A 17,308-nucleotide genomic window follows, 5' to 3' on the forward strand; every position below is an offset into this window, starting at 1 on the left:
GCCCACATTGCGCCTCCAGGGTCCTAGGTAACGAAAATTAAAAACATATCAGTACATAAATCAACCTAATAATGTGCATGTGCTGTGAAACGCAACCAAAGCAATGGAGCAAAGAGAGTATCAGCACAGCCTGCACTGTTACCAGATCTCCACCCCTCCTCCCTCCAACCATCTACCCGCCTCCTTCCCCCACTCCTATAGGCCAGCTGCCTTAGTACACTGAGGTGACAAAAGTCATGAGATACTTCCTGATATCGTGTCGGACATCATTTTGCCCACCATAGTGCAGCAAGTCGATGTGGCATGGACTCAGGAAGTCGTTAGAAGTGACCTGTAGAAATACTGAGCCATGCTGCCTCTATAGTCGTCCATAATTGCGAAAGTGTCGCTGATGCATGATTTTGTGAAAAAATTGACCTCTCGATTATGTCCCATAAATAGTTGATGGGATTCATGTCAGGCAATCTGAGTGACAAATCATTCTCTCAAATTGTCCATAATATTATTCAAATCAGTTGCGAACAATCATGGCCCAGTAACATATTTGGGTACATGAAGTCGATGAATGGGTGAAATTGGTCTTCTAGTAGCTGAAAATAACCATTTCCAGTCAATGATCGGTTCAGTGTTGGACCCTTTTTCACATGAACCACCTGAGTGCAAATAACAGCTCCGCCAATGTATTGCCCTTCGATACCTTGCGTATCCAATACTACCGCTATCTGTATCTGTGCATATCGCTATCGCATGATATCTATCACTTGAATGAAAAATCGCGGGAAATTCAAAAATTGAAGATATGGTGCGCTCTAGTGCCTGAAGCATACAAGCGCTGCTTGCATAGCTGCCAGATTTCTTATGTATGTTCAGGAAGCTTATCGCTATAGTTTATCACTCAGGGTGGCTGCCACTATATTTATGGCATATTTATCTATATCACTATAACTTACAACCCAAAATGACTGCCAACATTTTTTTCCAAGATAGTATTATCTTAATAAATGTTTTTTTATGAATTGCCATGACATCAGAACAAACATATCCTTCTGGGCGTTAAAAACACACCAGCACAGTGCTAAGTATGAAAATACAAAACCCAAGACAGTTTGCTTGTTAAACACAATTATTGATGTGTTTAGTGCGTTCTAGCCTTTCAGCTTCGGTAATCATTAATCAATAACTCATTATTTAAAATTATATTAGTTTAATTATATATAAAGGAAGTATATTCTTCCTACGTAACAACCATGTTATGGAGCAGCAGTGTTCAATGTTTCCACATATAACAACTACCACAGACATTTTTTTTGTGGTTGCACTGTACCACCCGTTGCAGTAGGAAGGAAGAGAACAATTAATCTTTATTTAAAACAAACAATACAGAGGTATATGTACAAAATGCATAGAAGTTCTTTATAATAATACGCAAGTATGATCACAGATCTCTTATGGTGAATGAAAAAATCGATCCTGTGTCAAAATAAAACAGACTGTATTATTATTCAGCAAAACATATAATATTTTAGGCATAAAACAAACCAGACACTGCTGCCATTACTTAATAGTTCTGTGGCAGTGATAAACAAATTTACATATCGGCACTACTGATAAAATCAAGTTGTGTGATCGATTGGTTGTGCCAGTCCAGTGGCTGCACCAATATAAATGAGCCTGCGAAAAATGTCAGTAGCTCCATGAGGCTGGGCACAGTTCATATGGTTATCCACAGAGTGGGGCAAATAAAAGGTGGACGAGTGTATACGATACGGCGTGAATGTATTCATATAACCACAGCCCATAAATCGCACACCGCGTGATCCACGCTGGTTCAGAGTGTAGTATGGGCTGTGTCAGTGTGAGTGGAGCAGTGCACAGGGGACGATGGTACTCACAGTGGAGAAGCGGACGTTCGTTGTGGAAAGTTACGTGACAACAAAGTCACGGAAACGGATGTGGTCAGTTGTTTGCTGAGAAGTTTAATGACGTCAAAGTGCCAGCAAAGAGTGCCGCGCAACGCTGAGTCCGAAAATGGTGTCAGACAAGATTGGTTTTGAAAAAGTCAAAAAACATTCATAACGTGCCCCCATACCAGAAAATGTGGCTGCAGTTAACCAGAAAATGGTTCAGAGTCCTATTAAATCAACCCGACACCTGGGCATCATATCACGTCCATCATGCAGACGAATACTCCAGCTGGACCTGCAGATGCATCCCTACCAAGTGTCTGTTGTTCATGCATTAAATCCAGCAGATACTCCTCAGCGGCTCCAGTTTTGAGGGTGGCTGTTCTATATCTACATCTACATCCATACTCCGAAAACCACCTGACGGTGTGTGGCGAAGGGTACTTTGAGTACCTCTATCGGTTACCCTTTTATTCCAGTCTCTCTGAGACTGTTCCAGTCTGTTCACTGAGATAACAATGGATATGTCTATATGTTTGATAAAGCCTGATTTCACCTGAGTGGCTTTGTAAAGTCACAGAATCACTAATTCTGGGCAGCGGAGAAACACAACTGCATGATCAAAAGGTTGGGGTTTGGTGTGCAATGTCTGCACGCTGCATTACTCGTCCCATCTCCTTTCATCAGACACTGACTTCGGCACGTTACACTGACAACATTTTGAAACAATTTGTGGCAGTACCAAGGAAAAGACCTACAGCTAGTTCCAACAGAATGGAGAAATTGCCCATACAGCCGTCCGAATCTTGGAGCGCATTTACTTGTAAGTGTACGATTAGTTTGTGGGGGAAGCCCTCATGTCTATTCAGCTTTGAGCCTCCTTCAGGAACTTGTTGACCAGTGTCCAAAAGTGGCAAGAAATGAGTGGTGGTCACTTTCAACATCTTCTACAGCCAGGTTAGTACTGTAGTTCCTTTCCTCTGCTGTGTTTCTTTGTAGTTTGGAACTACGTTCACTGGGCCACTTTTATTTGCCCCACCCTGTATAAGAAAACAGATTTTCCAGAAGACTGTAGCGAATTGCAGGAAGTCCTGCAGTGGATTCATGATCGTTATAGGCACTAGGAATTCATACTGAATGTAAGTAAATGTGATGTAGTTCACCAAATAGGCCAAGACATGCAATACTGTATGATTGCACTGTTGATGAAAACTCACTGATAACAGCAAGAATCGTAAAATACCTGGAAGTAACCATCCAGAGCAACGTAAAGTGGAGTGACTACATAAAACAGAATGTAGGAAACGTAGCTGGCAGGCTCAGATTCACTGGAGACATCTGAAGGAAATATAACCAATCCATGAAAGAAGTGGCTTAGAAACACTTATACGGGAGATTTCTGAGTACTGCTTATCGGAACAATCTCCAGTGGTAGGCACTTCAATAGAAGCACTGTTCGTCACGAGGAGGTTTACTGTTGGGAGAAAAAAAAGAATCCGAGAGAGTACGTTCTGGGAAGAGTTGGTTAACATATCACTTCCACCCTCATACGTATCGAAAAATGACCATGGACTTAGAACTAAGATTGAGATTTATTGATAATCATTCTTTCCATGCACCATTCGCAAGTGGAACAGAAACAGGAGATAAAAATAACAGAAATTACATCTTCGGAGCGAAATGTAAGTAACTAATGTGTTTATCAACTAACTTTTATCTACTGCAACTCACGATTTTCTTTTTTAAATATGGACTATATAGCAATATGAGATGCGTGACTGTAAAAAAGAAATCCGTCAGTCACTCCTTCTTTCCTCGCAGAGTTATTACTTGGAAGGTCGTGATGAAAATCTGAGAGAACACATTCCAGGAAGAGTTGTGTGGCAATTTACTTCATCCCACATACGGCACACAAAATGGCCTCAAGGAAAAAATTCGGGAAATTAGAGCTAATACAGGGGTTTACTGACAATCATTTACTGACAATGGAAATGGGACTGGGACTAAATGATGAATGTACCAGAAGTCCTCTCCAGTACGCACCCTTAGATGATATACTTGTGCTAAACATCTGATTTTCTACACAGCCTTTGTATAGACAATAAAATCCTTTGACAAAAGCTCTACTGGAGCAAGGAAATGGAGAAATCTGTGTTAAACGTACTGCATGATGATTTAATTAGACCTTGGACTCATCCAAAAAGCTCTAACCTGCAATTCGTTAACCAGCGAGACTTGGTTCCATCTCCAGAACGAAATGTAAGAAATAGCTTTATTTATAAAACCACGTTTTTCTACTGCCAATCACAATTTTCTTTCAAAATAAGTGTGCATTTATACCAGTAAACACACCCCAAATCAATGTCTAGATACTTCTGATCACACAGCATATGCATAATATAGACCTCACAGCACACTACAAGCAACTAATAGGGGAGCAATTTCGCTCATGTGCACTGCCAGAATGGCATGAGGTATACACTACTAGTAGTCATAAACTGATACTAAAGTCAGCCATATCGACCATTCTACTCTCGACTAGCAGGGAGAGGACTTAAATGATGGAAGTACCCTCAACTACACATCGAAAGGTGGCAAGCAGATGTTAGGCATCTGATTTTCGGTACAATCTCTACAAAGACGATAGAATCGTTTGTGAAAAGCTTTACCGATAGTGCATACAATGTAGTCTACTGTAAACAGTAGTGTGTTCCTATGTGCGCGCTAGGTAAGGATGGGGAGATGAATAGGTCGGTCCTTCTCTCTAAGGAACAATCAGTTCTCTCTGGTAAGGATCCTATACTGCACAGCAGTACTACAAAAGGAGACTGAAAGGCATAGTGTCAGCAATCTCTTTTAACACAGATTTGCTGCATATGCTGTCTTCTGGTAATAAAACGCATTATTCGGTTCACCCTTCCACACGATATAAACACTGTTGTAGACGATGATTATGATAGTTCGCTGGATCTGTTTATGTAAAGACGCTATATAAACATGTAATTATTACTGACATAAGAGATGGAAGTTACCTTACAATCCACAAAAAAGTCCAGTAAATATGAGTTCCGAAATGCATACCTTATGAGCTATGGGAAGTTTCTCACCGTCACTACTGTGAAATACGTCTCTTTTAATGAACAAGGGTCCATAACTCTTAAAGGAAGCCTCTTAGAGCACATATTTACGGCTCATTTTTTTCTCATTTTGGTCCAAACTGCCTCTTCCAAAAATATGGAAACCAAGAGCTTGCAGTAGAAGAGATGTGTTTTACAGTATCGGAGATGAACAACTGTTCATAGCTCTTCGGTTATGTATTTTACAACACATGTTTAGTGTACGTTGATAGTTGCCTTTTATTCCACTATCAGATTTATCAGAACGATTTTCACTTATGAATTTCGACTCGGTCGTCTTCAGACCAGGATCCCATCCATCAGATTGATACTTTTACTCTTCTCCATCTTCCGTGAAAGTTTGTAACATCATCACACAGTCACGCTGTACATACAGCACTTTAATAGAGAACAAATTCTAGGATTATATATATATATATATATATATATATATATATATATATATATATATATATATATATATATATGAGAATTTGTTCTCTCCTTCCCTCTTTCCTGATGAAGCAGCCTTGGGTTGCGAAAGCTTGAAATTTGTGTGTGTGTTTGTGTGTTTTTTACTGTCTATATCAACATAAAAACGCTTTCTCGTTTGGTAAGTTACAGCATCTTTGTTTTTATATATATTTTTCCCACGTGGAATGTTCCCCCCCCCCCCCCCCCCCCCCTCTCTCTCTCTCTCTCTCTCTCTCTCTCTCTCTCTCTCTCTCTCTCTCTCTCTCTATATATATATATATATATATATATATATTCCAGAGATCGATAAAATATCGGAAGGTATGTGGTAATTGCAGCCCTTATGTGGTTATTGTACAAGAGTTTCATCCTTTTTAAGGTTCAAAATGGTTCAAATGGCTCTGAGCACTATGGAACTTAACTGCTGAGGCCATCAGTCCCCTAGAACTTAGAACTACTTAAACCTAACTAACCTAAGGACATCACACACATCCATGCCCAAGGCAGGATTCGAACCTGCGACTGTAGCTTTTAAAGGTTACAGTAAAACTAGGTTGAACCTGATAGAGAAGAATTTTCATAGGAATAGCACTTACGAATATGCCACCAGAGGGGGCTATGTACATGTGGACTGCTGGAGATGTCTTCCCTCTTTTTCTTTGTTTTAAGCAAAAATGTAAGTGCCCCTTCCCTTCCTACTGCACTGGGTGGTACGGTGTAACCGCATAAGAAAACCTGTGGTAATTGTTAGACATGAAGCCATCGGCTGCTAGTGTAATTTGTTCACGCACCTCCACACTGTTGTTGTTACATACCGAGAGTGTGTTAAATGAACCTTGCTCTTCCACAATGAGACTGTCATATAGCAAGAGTGTACTTTGTTTATTTTTTCTGTGTATAAAGTGAGCCAGACATAGCAGTAAAACATAAGACATACGTAATTGTGAATAACAAGTTCCTCAGTCATGATTTAAAACGCTAAAAAGTTATAATGCACTAAAACATAGCAGTAATTATTTTTAATGAGCAAACTATCTTGCATTTCTGCTATTTTATACATAGCACAGTGCTGGTGATGTTGTATTGTGTTTTCGAAATCTTACACAGTCATGTCATATGGTGATGCAAGTGTGTCATCAGTAATTAAGATGAGACTATCTGGTGAAGAAAGAGAGTTGCACCGAGAATTTTACTGGAAACAATGGAATGAATATATTAAACAGTGGTTAAACTTTGAAGCAGGAAAGCTAACCGTAGTACAGGTTCAAGAGGTAAAATCTCAAACAGTAATTTAACAGTTTGTCATAAGGGATACAACTGACACTAATCATTTGGTCAATATAAGTTTAATGAAATACAGTTACTGTTTGAACTTATGTAAAAGGTACTAAGAGATAAATAAATTCAGTACATTCTCAAAAGAGCCTCGAGTAAATTTTCATAGATCACGATGCAGCTTTTAAGCTTCGGGTCTTGGATTAGCGAAGTGTCTATTCATATTTAAAACGTGCACATTACAAGCTATAGTATTGACCACTTTCATGTCAACATGCACCTATGCGTTGCTTATGGTTATCGATGCCCTTTACTGAGGATACTTATTTGGTAAATAACGTCTCTATTATCCATGTTAATTTCATCTTTGGCTTTAAACAGAAGCACAAAACGGGTTTATAAACTGACAAACTTCCACGATATTTGGGAAACTAGATGCTTAGTCCACAAGCATCGAACGACTTTTCAAGCTGAAAGCCACTTATGTCAAGACAGATTACAGGCACGCCTCGTCGAGATAGCAGTCGCGAAGATTGTTGCGATAGATTTTGACGGCTACAGCTCTTATCGGCTGCTTGACGGAAAGCAAAGTGCAACGTTAGTGACAATGTGTGCGCTTGATTTGCGCCGGGCTGAAATGTACACTACAATGTTCCAGATAGCTAACAGCTTCCAGGAATTGAGCCAGGACACATATTTGATATTTCCCTGCCATACTTGCCAGACAATAACCTATTGTCCCATACGAATGCGTCGGCAAATGTTGGTATATTTCTTTGGATATTAAAAACCATTCTGCCATTCATGCTGATCGAAATATACTAGTCAAATAAATTTAGAGCCACAGTTTTCATCCTTAACATTCCACGATCATGAAGTTCCACTCGCTTAAAGTGAATGAATGAATATTTACTTGTTTAACAAACGAATTTATCTTACAGTCAACCAAGAACATCTCACGGAGTAGCAGTGGAGATAATCTTTACGTAACATTGCCTCGATATGCATATACCAAATTCCGCAATGTTGCGAAAGGAGAACAACCACAAAGATTCATGAATGCCCATTTAGATGCCAGTTTAATTTAAAAGTACATTCCAAATACATTTATACTAAATTAGGCAATTTTTCATAGTGACACCAGAGGCGGATCGCAATCATACATTCGCAATTATTGCGTTAACGTTTCGTTTCGGAACCCATTTTTACTAGAACATTTTTGTTTTTGCCATTTTTCACTTTCGTCCATTTAGTCTTCGCTGCTAATTCTAATAAACCCTGTATATGTAGATGTACTTAACATAAAATGGCCGATACCTAATGATCTTGAGTTTCTAAGGAATCTACCACAGAAGATACGAGCCTGTTTTTGTACACGAATATCATCGAAACCAAACGTGACTGTATCCGCGGGGCTGTGGTCTTCGCACGTGTCACTAGGACGTGTCCACCTACTGCGCTGCCAAGTTGTCCCGCCTCCTGACTGTACATTCTTCACAGGTCTCCTCAAACAGTGAAGGAAAACACTGCAACATTTCCTTATACAATGAGGAAGCTGATTCCCTCCTACGCACGGATGTTCTGAGCTGCTGTACTAACACTGATGAACTCGCTCGCCGTCAACAGGCAACATTAAACTTGCAGAAAAGAAAGAAAGTAGGCACTACAGCTTCCTGGCAGCACGGAATGTCACGGCCACCTGGAACTACTCAGTAAGTGTCCGCTGGTGTAGGCTGGAAGGCTCATAAATACACAGCAGTTTGGGCGGGAGACCACTTACCAGCATTGGCCAACAGGGTCTGGTAAAGGGGTACTCCTGCAACCGGCTATAAAACGCGCACCGGCCGCCCACGACCTCGTGGACACTTCGAGAAAAGACGCTCTCCTGCCGCACCACCGCTCTTCTCGAAACTTGTAAGATGAACGTCATCTTTCACACGTGCTATAAACACAATTAGTTAATGGTTCTGTCTGAAAGAAAAGATATAATACAGTGTGAAAAACAAATAGACATCAGTAGCCAATCATAATGTTATATTAACATCTGTACATTTCGAGAAATTAACTCTGATCGTCAAGTAGTTCATATATACATTCGTTATACGGCGTCAACGTAAGACTCCCTATAGGAGACATTAAGATGTACATTGCCATGATTGGTTCTTCTTGTCGTCTACAATCGGAAGACTAGATTGGTGTAGCTCTCCACGCCAGTCTAACCTGTGCAAGTCTCCGCACCTTTACGCAGCTACTGCAACTTCCAACCATTTGAACCTGCTTGTAGTAGTCAACCCTTGGTCCCCCTCCACTATTTTAACCCCCACCCCCACTTCCCTCCATTACGACCGAGCGAGGTGGTGCAGTCGTTAGCACACTGGACTCGCATTCGTGAGGATGACGGTGCAAACCCATGTCCGGCCATCCTGAATTAGGTTTTCCGTAATTTACCTAAATTGCTTTACGCAAATACCGGGATGGTAAAGCATGTGCCAGACTGAGATTCATTGGAAGAATCCTAAGGTTCAAATGGCTCTGAGCACTATGGGACTCAACTGCTGTGATCATCAGTCCCCTAGAACTTAGAACTACTTAAACCTAACTAACCTAAGGACATCACACACATCCATGCCCGAGGCAGGATTCGAACCTGCGACCGTAGGAGAAGAATCCTAAGGAAATGCAATCCGAAAACAAAGGAAGTAGGTTACAGTACACTTGTTCGCTCACTGCTTGAATACTTCTCACCAGTGTGGGATCCGTACCAGATAGGGTTGATAGAAGAGGTAGAGAAGATACAACGGAGAGCAGCGCACTTCGTTACAGGATCATTTAGTAATCTCGAAAGCGGTACGGAGATGATAGATAAACTCCAGTGGAAGATTCTGCAAGAGAGACACTCAGTAGCTCGGTACGGGTTTTTGTTGAAGTTTCGAGAACATACCTTCACCGACGAGTCAAGCAGTATATTGCTCCCTCCTGCGTATATCTCGCGAAGAGACCATGAGGATAAAATCAGAGAGATTAGAGCCCACACAGAGGCATACCGACAATCCTTCTTTCCACGAACAATACGAGACTGGATTAGAAGGGAGAACCGATAGAGGTACTCAAGGTACCCTCCGCCACACACCGTCAGGTGGCTTACGGAGTATGGATGTAGATGTAAATGTAGATGTAGATGTATATGGTTCCTTTGAAAGGGTACGTCCGACTTCCTTCCCCATCCTTCCTTAATCCGATGGGACCGATGACCTCGTTGTTTGGTCCTCTTCCCAAATCAAACCAACCAACCAATTAACCCTCAATTACCAAATTGACGATTCCTTGGTTAGTCTGGAAGTATACTTTCAACCGATTACTTCTTTTAGTCAAACAGTACCATAAATTTTTCTCTCGCGTTCACGCAAAGTCCCAGGCAACTAGAAAAAAGCACGAGTGGCTCCTCTACATAAGAGGGGTAAAAAAACGGATCCGCAAAACTACAACCAATATTCCTATCTTCGGTTTGCTGCAGAATTCTTGAATATATTCTCGGTTCGAATACAATAAATTTTCTTGAGACCGAGAAGGTTATCTCCACGAATCTGCACGGTTTCACACAACGTCGCTCTTGCGAAACTCAGCTTGCCCTTTTCTCACATGATATGCTGCGAACAATGGATGAAGGGCAATAGGTAGAATCCATATTTCTAGACTTCTGGAAATTATTTGACACGGTGACCCATTGCAGGCTTTTACGAGCATACGGAACAGGTTCACAGATACGTGAAAGGTGCCAAGACTTCTTAACTTATAGAACCGAATATGTTGTCTTCGAAGGCAAGTGTTCATCAGACACATGTGTATCGCAAGGAGCGCTCCAGAGGAGTGTGATAGGACCGCTGTTGTTCTCTATATACATTTAACAGCCGCGGCGCGGGATTAGCCGTGCGGTCTGAAGCGCTACAGTCATAGACTGTGCAGCTGGTCCCGGCGGAGGTTCGAGTCCTCCCTCGGGCATGGGTGTGTGTGTTCGTCCTCAGGATAATTTAGATTAAGTAGTGTGTAAGCTTAGGGACTGATGACCTTAACAGTTAAGTCCCATAAGATTTCACACACATTTGATTTTTAACAGCCAAACATTATGACCACCGACCTACTATCGATATAAACCCGTCTAGGCAACAGTAGCGTCACTTGGTGAGGAATGACTGCTAGTCAGACACACGCACGGAGCATGTAGTATCAGTGAGCGCGCAGTCCGAGGGTATCATGGGGAAGGCGCGCGATCTTTCTGAGTTTCACCGAGGGCAGATTGTGATGGTCCGGAGGCTCGGCATCACCATTTCAGAAATTGTCGGGTACTCGAGGAGTGCTGTGGTGCGTGAACTCAACAAATGGTGAAACCAAGGCGAAACCACGTCCAGGCGTCGTGGGTCAGGGCGGCCACCCTTCATTACAGATGTCAGGTGGCGTAGGCTGGGCAGACTGATAAAACGGGACAGGGGCGAATTGGGGCCGAACTAACATCAGACTTTAATGCTGGGCAGAGAACAAGTGTATCTGAACACTCAGAGCACCGAACGCTTTGTAATATGTCTTTATATTCGATGAATTATTCTGATACAATTCTACCCTTGAATGACGTTTACTAATTTTCTATCTTCATACTCGCAGAATCCATGCGCAAAGTAGTTTCATACAGTAGCTATGCCATGAGCGCATAATTATTCTTTGTAGTACTCTCTCTGGTGGTTGTTGGGAAAAAAAGCTTCCGAGAGTGTCTTCGTGCCGATTAGCCTGAGCATTGTTTGGAGAACTGTAATCTGAATACTGAGATTTATGACAAAAGATAACTGATACGAAATTGTACGATTAAAAGGGATATATATATATATATTGCTGCTTCATACAAAAGGTGTTTAACAATTTACATTATTTGACATTTGAGAATTAATGATATTCATCGATATATTGCGTAGTTGTTAATCAAAAGGGAACTTCTGAAAGACTGGATACGAACCTGCATTTAATAATCCAAGAGCTCCATTACTTCTTCGGAAGGTTAAACTTCATCAAAGCCAAATATCCGCTTGATCTGAGGTTTCCCGACTGATTATACAATGCTCCCAAAAATACGAGGCATTTTATTTGTACAGATTAGCAGACTGCCGCAAAGCACGAGCTTGCAGAGAAGAACAATCGTCGCCTGATTTCACTCTAACAAGTAAAATTTCTGAATCATTTTGAGTGACTGAGTTATGACTGTGTTTCCTATTATGATCGATTGATTGCGCGAACGAATTGAGAACTACATAACTACATAATTACATAGATAGGAGGAAAAATTACAGCTTCTAACGATGAGCCATCGCAGGCGACGACCCACGACATACATCGGCAACTACGACTGAAATGGGCACATGACCATGGGCACTGGACATTGGCGCAGTGGCAGAGCGTTCCACGGCCTTATGAACCCCGATACCTTCTTCACCATGCCGATGGGAGGGCGCGAACCCGTCGTCTTCCTTGGGAACAGCTCCCTGACACCTGCACTGCGGAACGGAGTTTGGCGGCGGCTCCATTATGCTCTGGGGACCATTCACGTGGGTATCTATGGGTCCAGTGGAGTTCGTGCAAGGCACCATGATGGCCAAGTCGTAACGAGCACAGGTTTGCAGTCACGTACACCCCTTCATGACGATCATGTTTCCCGACGGCAGTAGCATTTTTCAGCAATATAATGCCAGGAGTGTGATGGAGGGGTTCTAGGAACACAGTGGTGAGACCCGACTGCCACCCCCCCCCCCTTTCCAACTCAGCAGATCTGAGCACGATCGAACAGATGTGGGATGTGACTGAAAATGGTTCAAATGGCTCTGAGCACTATGGAACTTAACTGCTGTGGTCATCAGTCCCCTAGAACTTAGAACTACTTAAACCTAACTAACCTAAGGACATCACACACATCCATGCCCGAGGCAGGATTCGAACCTGCGACCGTAGCAGTCTCACGGTTCCGGACTGCGCGCCTAGAACCGCGAGACCACCGCGGCCGGCGATGTGACTGAACGTAGCGTCAGAGCTCATCGTCCCCCTTCCCAGAATTTAAGGGGATTAGGTGACTTGTGTGTGCAGATGTGGTGCCATCTCCCTCCAACGACCTACTAAGGCCTCGTTGTTTCTATGACACGACGTGCCGCCGCTGTCATCCGTGCCAGAGGTGAACGCACCAACCATTACGTAAGTGATCATAATGTTATGACTGATCAGTATACATAAATGATCTGGCGGACAGGGCTGCAGTAGTTTGCGCTTGCTTGCTGACGATGCTGTGGTGTGCTGTAGTGTGTCGAAGTGCATATCTCTTAAACTATGTGTCTTACCATGATATAATTTTGCAGACTGTCTGTAAAATTTGTTCCTAGTATAGAGTTTATAGTAAAGAAATAATGAATTGAAGCGTCATGTCCGAAGTTGAAGTTTTACTGCGCTCCGTTCTACGCTACGTGAAAGATGGTTTTTCCTGCGTCTAAATGTGAGGCCCAAGAGAAAGACAGGCCGTGGAGCGTACGTCACGGAGGTAGTCCTGAACTCGCTCGCTCGCTCGCTCAGCTCAGAAGACAAAATGCTTTTCTAAACCTGTTAACTCGCAGCTGGGCGTGTAAGTACTAACGAGAATTGCATCTTCCACTGGAGTCTGCTATTGTAAAGTCTCACTGATAAACAATACTACAGCAAAATTTAATTTTAGATCAATACTCGAAATAAATGGTATAACGGAGTTTTTATAGCATTTAGTCTCTTCTACTTAACAGTACTCATTACACGCAACTTACTAGCTCAATGCGAACGTCAGGATGTCACAACACTACGTCCGTCTAATCAGCTTTGGTGTAATGAAGACTGGAGAATTTGCTTTTATATTAATGCGTAGTGCAGATAAACAAGTACGTCCGACCTTCTGCAGGAATCTCAGAGTAGCGGGCATGTAGGAAATAGACAGGGACTGCGAAAAGGTGGCGATCGGTAGAAATGTGGGTCCGCGCAGTTGAGATAACGCTGTGTCCTGGATGGCGCAGTGGTCAACGCACCTGTCTGGTAAGGAAGAGATCCCGGGTTCAATACTCGGTCCAGCGCTCATTTTCACTCATCACCCCTGATTCCGCGTAATGTCCCGCTGCAGTTGACATCAGTAATTCCTTCGTCTCCTTCCTCACCTTATACAACTGATTATCATTTTAGCATGATTTTATTATATTGTACGCCAGTACAGCCGTAACAAATTATAAGTAGGCACATGGACTCCCCATCATTATAGGACTAACAACAGTAAGACTACATAACAGCGGATTCCAGCAGAAGATTGTTTTAGTTTGTACGGACACGCCTAGTTACGAGTTAACAGGTGTAGAAACGTAGTCTGTCTGTTGATTTGAGCGAGCGAACGAGCGCAGGACTACCTTCGTGACGTACGCGCCGCGGCCTGTCTTTCTCGTAGGCCTCGACCTAAATGTCTGTGACGTTATATCTCTTGAATCATGTGACGTACAAAGATGTAATTTTGCAGGCGCATTCAGTGGGATACAGGGGTCAGACAAAAATTTGGCAACACTGCGAGAAATGCATGCTTGAATACGAATGCAGATGTTAGCCAAGGCTGCAAGTTGCGATGTTGTATTCGACCTCGAACGGTCCGTATGCAATGTCCTCAGTACGTTACAACTCTCAGTCGTGTTCAGAACAGTGTACTGTGTAATTGTGCGCGCATTATGTCGGAGCTAAGTGAATTCGAACATGGGCAAATGGTGGGACTTGTCCACCACCGACGCACCAGAGGTTTGCTGTTTCTAGAGGCACCATATCGAAGATTTATACCGCATACAGTGAAAGCAGGAAAACACCGTCCTCTAAGTCACAACGCTGACGAAAGTGTGTGGTGAGTGATCGTGACGAACGATCATTGAAGAGAATTGTAACGAAAAATAAGAGGCCGACAGGCGCAAAAGTCACTACAGAACTGAATGTCGCGCTAGTGAATCCTGTCAGTACCAAAACAACACGAAGGGAGCTCCATAAGCAGGGAATCGCAGAGTGGGGTGGAATTCGAAAACCACTCATCAGTGATTCAAATCCCCGTAGCAGAAAAAACGTGGTGTCGTAGCAAAAAAATTTGGACTATGGGGCACTCCATCTTCAGGCCACGAGTGGCCCACCGGGAAAATCCGACCGCCGTGTCATCCTCAGTGGCGGATAGTGATAGGAGGGGCGTTGGGTCAGCACACCGCTCTCCCGGCCGTTATGATGGTATTCTTGACCGAAACCACTACTATTCGGTCGAGTAGCTCCTCAATTGGCATCACGAGGCTGAGTGCACCCCGAAAAATGGCAACAGCGCATGGCGGCCCGGATGGTCACCCATTCAAGTGCCGACCACACGCGACAGCGCTTAACTTCGGTTATCTCACGGAAACCAGTGTATCTACTGTGGCAAGGCCGTTGCCGGACTATGGGGCAATGTAAGAAATTAATTTGGTAAGTCTTCTTTCACAGTGTTTCAACTTGTGGCTGAGTTGACGTCCTAATAGTGAAACGTGACGGGTGTTCGGTGATGATTTGGGCAACCACATCGTGGTATTCTATTGGCCCTATGTTTACTCTGCCACAAGGGTTACAGTGTGCAACTTCAATCCAAAAGAACGACACAACTCTAAATAACACTGTTTTGAACTTCTTTACCACTATTCGTTCGTTATGGAATTCACTACTCAATAAACAATGCAACGCTCTTCTTGTTATGAGTACACTCCCGCTCCAGACAATTAAAGTGACATAACTGTTCTCTAGCGGTCAAATTACGAAATTATAGAAACGCACATTTGATGACTGGTCTGGTATCGTTCCTTCAATTCCGTAGAATTAAAAACTCAAAAATGAAAATTTTTGAGCTGTGTCACTTTTGAAGCGCGGGTGCGGTTTGTCTGCTTGCACATGTATGCCACTAACATTCCGTATCTTATAGTAAAGCTACAGTATATTTGGGAATTAAATACGGTATTAGAATTTTCCTTTCCTTAAGGGAATCATTCCTGTCGGCTGTGGTCTGCCATTGTAGCTTTGCCAGGAGATGAGTAATCCACAATCCCATTTACAAATGAATCTGGTACGAGGTGCTTGGGGTGGTCGCGGAAATCCTCAGTCAACAGCACTGACCTGCAGCAACCTCGACACAGTTGAACGCGGCGGCGCGCGCCGGCGGCTAATCCCAGTAAATACGGCTAAGTGTAAGGGGGGCATAAGCGGCAATGCATCATCACTAATGTGGCCACAGCTCGCGCAACTTTTAATTGGCGCAATACCGAGCTCATTACGGACCACACCTGCGAGCTATTGAGTTAAAGGTGCTCCGGAGCCCAGGCCCGTATCTCAAGTGTCGCGGTGGCTACGAAGAAAAACTTCAACCTTAAAACACTTAGGAGTATGTGTCCGGAGCGATTTAAAGTGTCGCGATCACGTAAATCTAGTCAAGCAGACGGCAAACAGAGAATTCTAAAAAAAAATCGCCTACAAAGGAGATAATTTACAAAACCCTCGTTTGATAGATTCCTGAGTATTGCTTGTCAGTCTGGGACCGTTACTACCCTACAGGTCATTAAAATTGCTACACCAAGAAGAAATGCAGATGAAAAACGAGTATTCATTGGACAAATATATTATACTAGAACTGACACGTGATTACATTTTCACGTAATTTGGGTGCATGGATCCTGAGAAAACAGTACCCACAACAACCACCTTTGGCCGTAATAACGGCCTTCATACGCCTGGGCATTGAGTCAAACAGAGATTGAATGGCGTTTACAGGTACAGCTACCCATGCAACTTCTATGCAATACCACAGTTCATCAAGAATAGTGACTGGCGTACTGTGACGAGCCAGTTGCTCTGCCACCATTGACCAGACGTTTTCAGTTGGTGAGAGATCTGGACAATGTGCTGGCCAGGACAGCAGTCGAACATTTTCTGTATCCAGAAAGTCTCGTACGGGACTTGCAACATGCGGTAGTGCATTATCCTGCTGAAATGTAGGGTTTCGCAGGGATCGAATGAAGGGTAGAGCCACGGGTCGTAACACATATGAAATGTAACGTCCACTGTTCAAAGGGCCGTCAATGCGAACAAGAGGTGACCGAGACGTGTAACCAATGGCACCCCATACCATCACGCCGGGTGATATGCCAGTATGGCGATGACCAATACACGCTTCCAATGTGTGTTCACCACGATGTCGCACAAACAAAGATGCGACCATCATGATGCTGTAAACAGAACCTGGATTCATCCGAAAAAAATGACGTTTTGCCATTCGTGCACACAGGTTCGTCGTTGAGTACACCATCGCAGACGCTCTTGTCTGTGATGCAGCGCCAAGGGTAACCGCAGCCATGGTCTCCGAGCTGATAGTCCATGCTGCTGCAAACGTCGTCGAACTGTTCGTGCAGATGGTTGTTGTCTTGTAAACGTCCCCATCTGTTGATTCAGGGATCGAGACGTGGC

General features: G+C 43.1%; 1 protein-coding gene across 1 annotated transcript in view; it reads right to left on the reverse strand.

Annotated features, from left to right (window-relative positions):
• The window catches only part of LOC126297925 (motor neuron and pancreas homeobox protein 1-like), a 255,001-nt gene that overhangs the window by 116,309 nt on the left and 121,384 nt on the right, over positions 1-17,308 (reverse strand). The gene's annotated exons all lie outside the window — the stretch shown is intronic.

The sequence above is a fragment of the Schistocerca gregaria genome, chromosome X, assembly GCF_023897955.1.
Source record: "Schistocerca gregaria isolate iqSchGreg1 chromosome X, iqSchGreg1.2, whole genome shotgun sequence".
Classification (NCBI taxonomy): domain Eukaryota; kingdom Metazoa; phylum Arthropoda; class Insecta; order Orthoptera; family Acrididae; genus Schistocerca; species Schistocerca gregaria.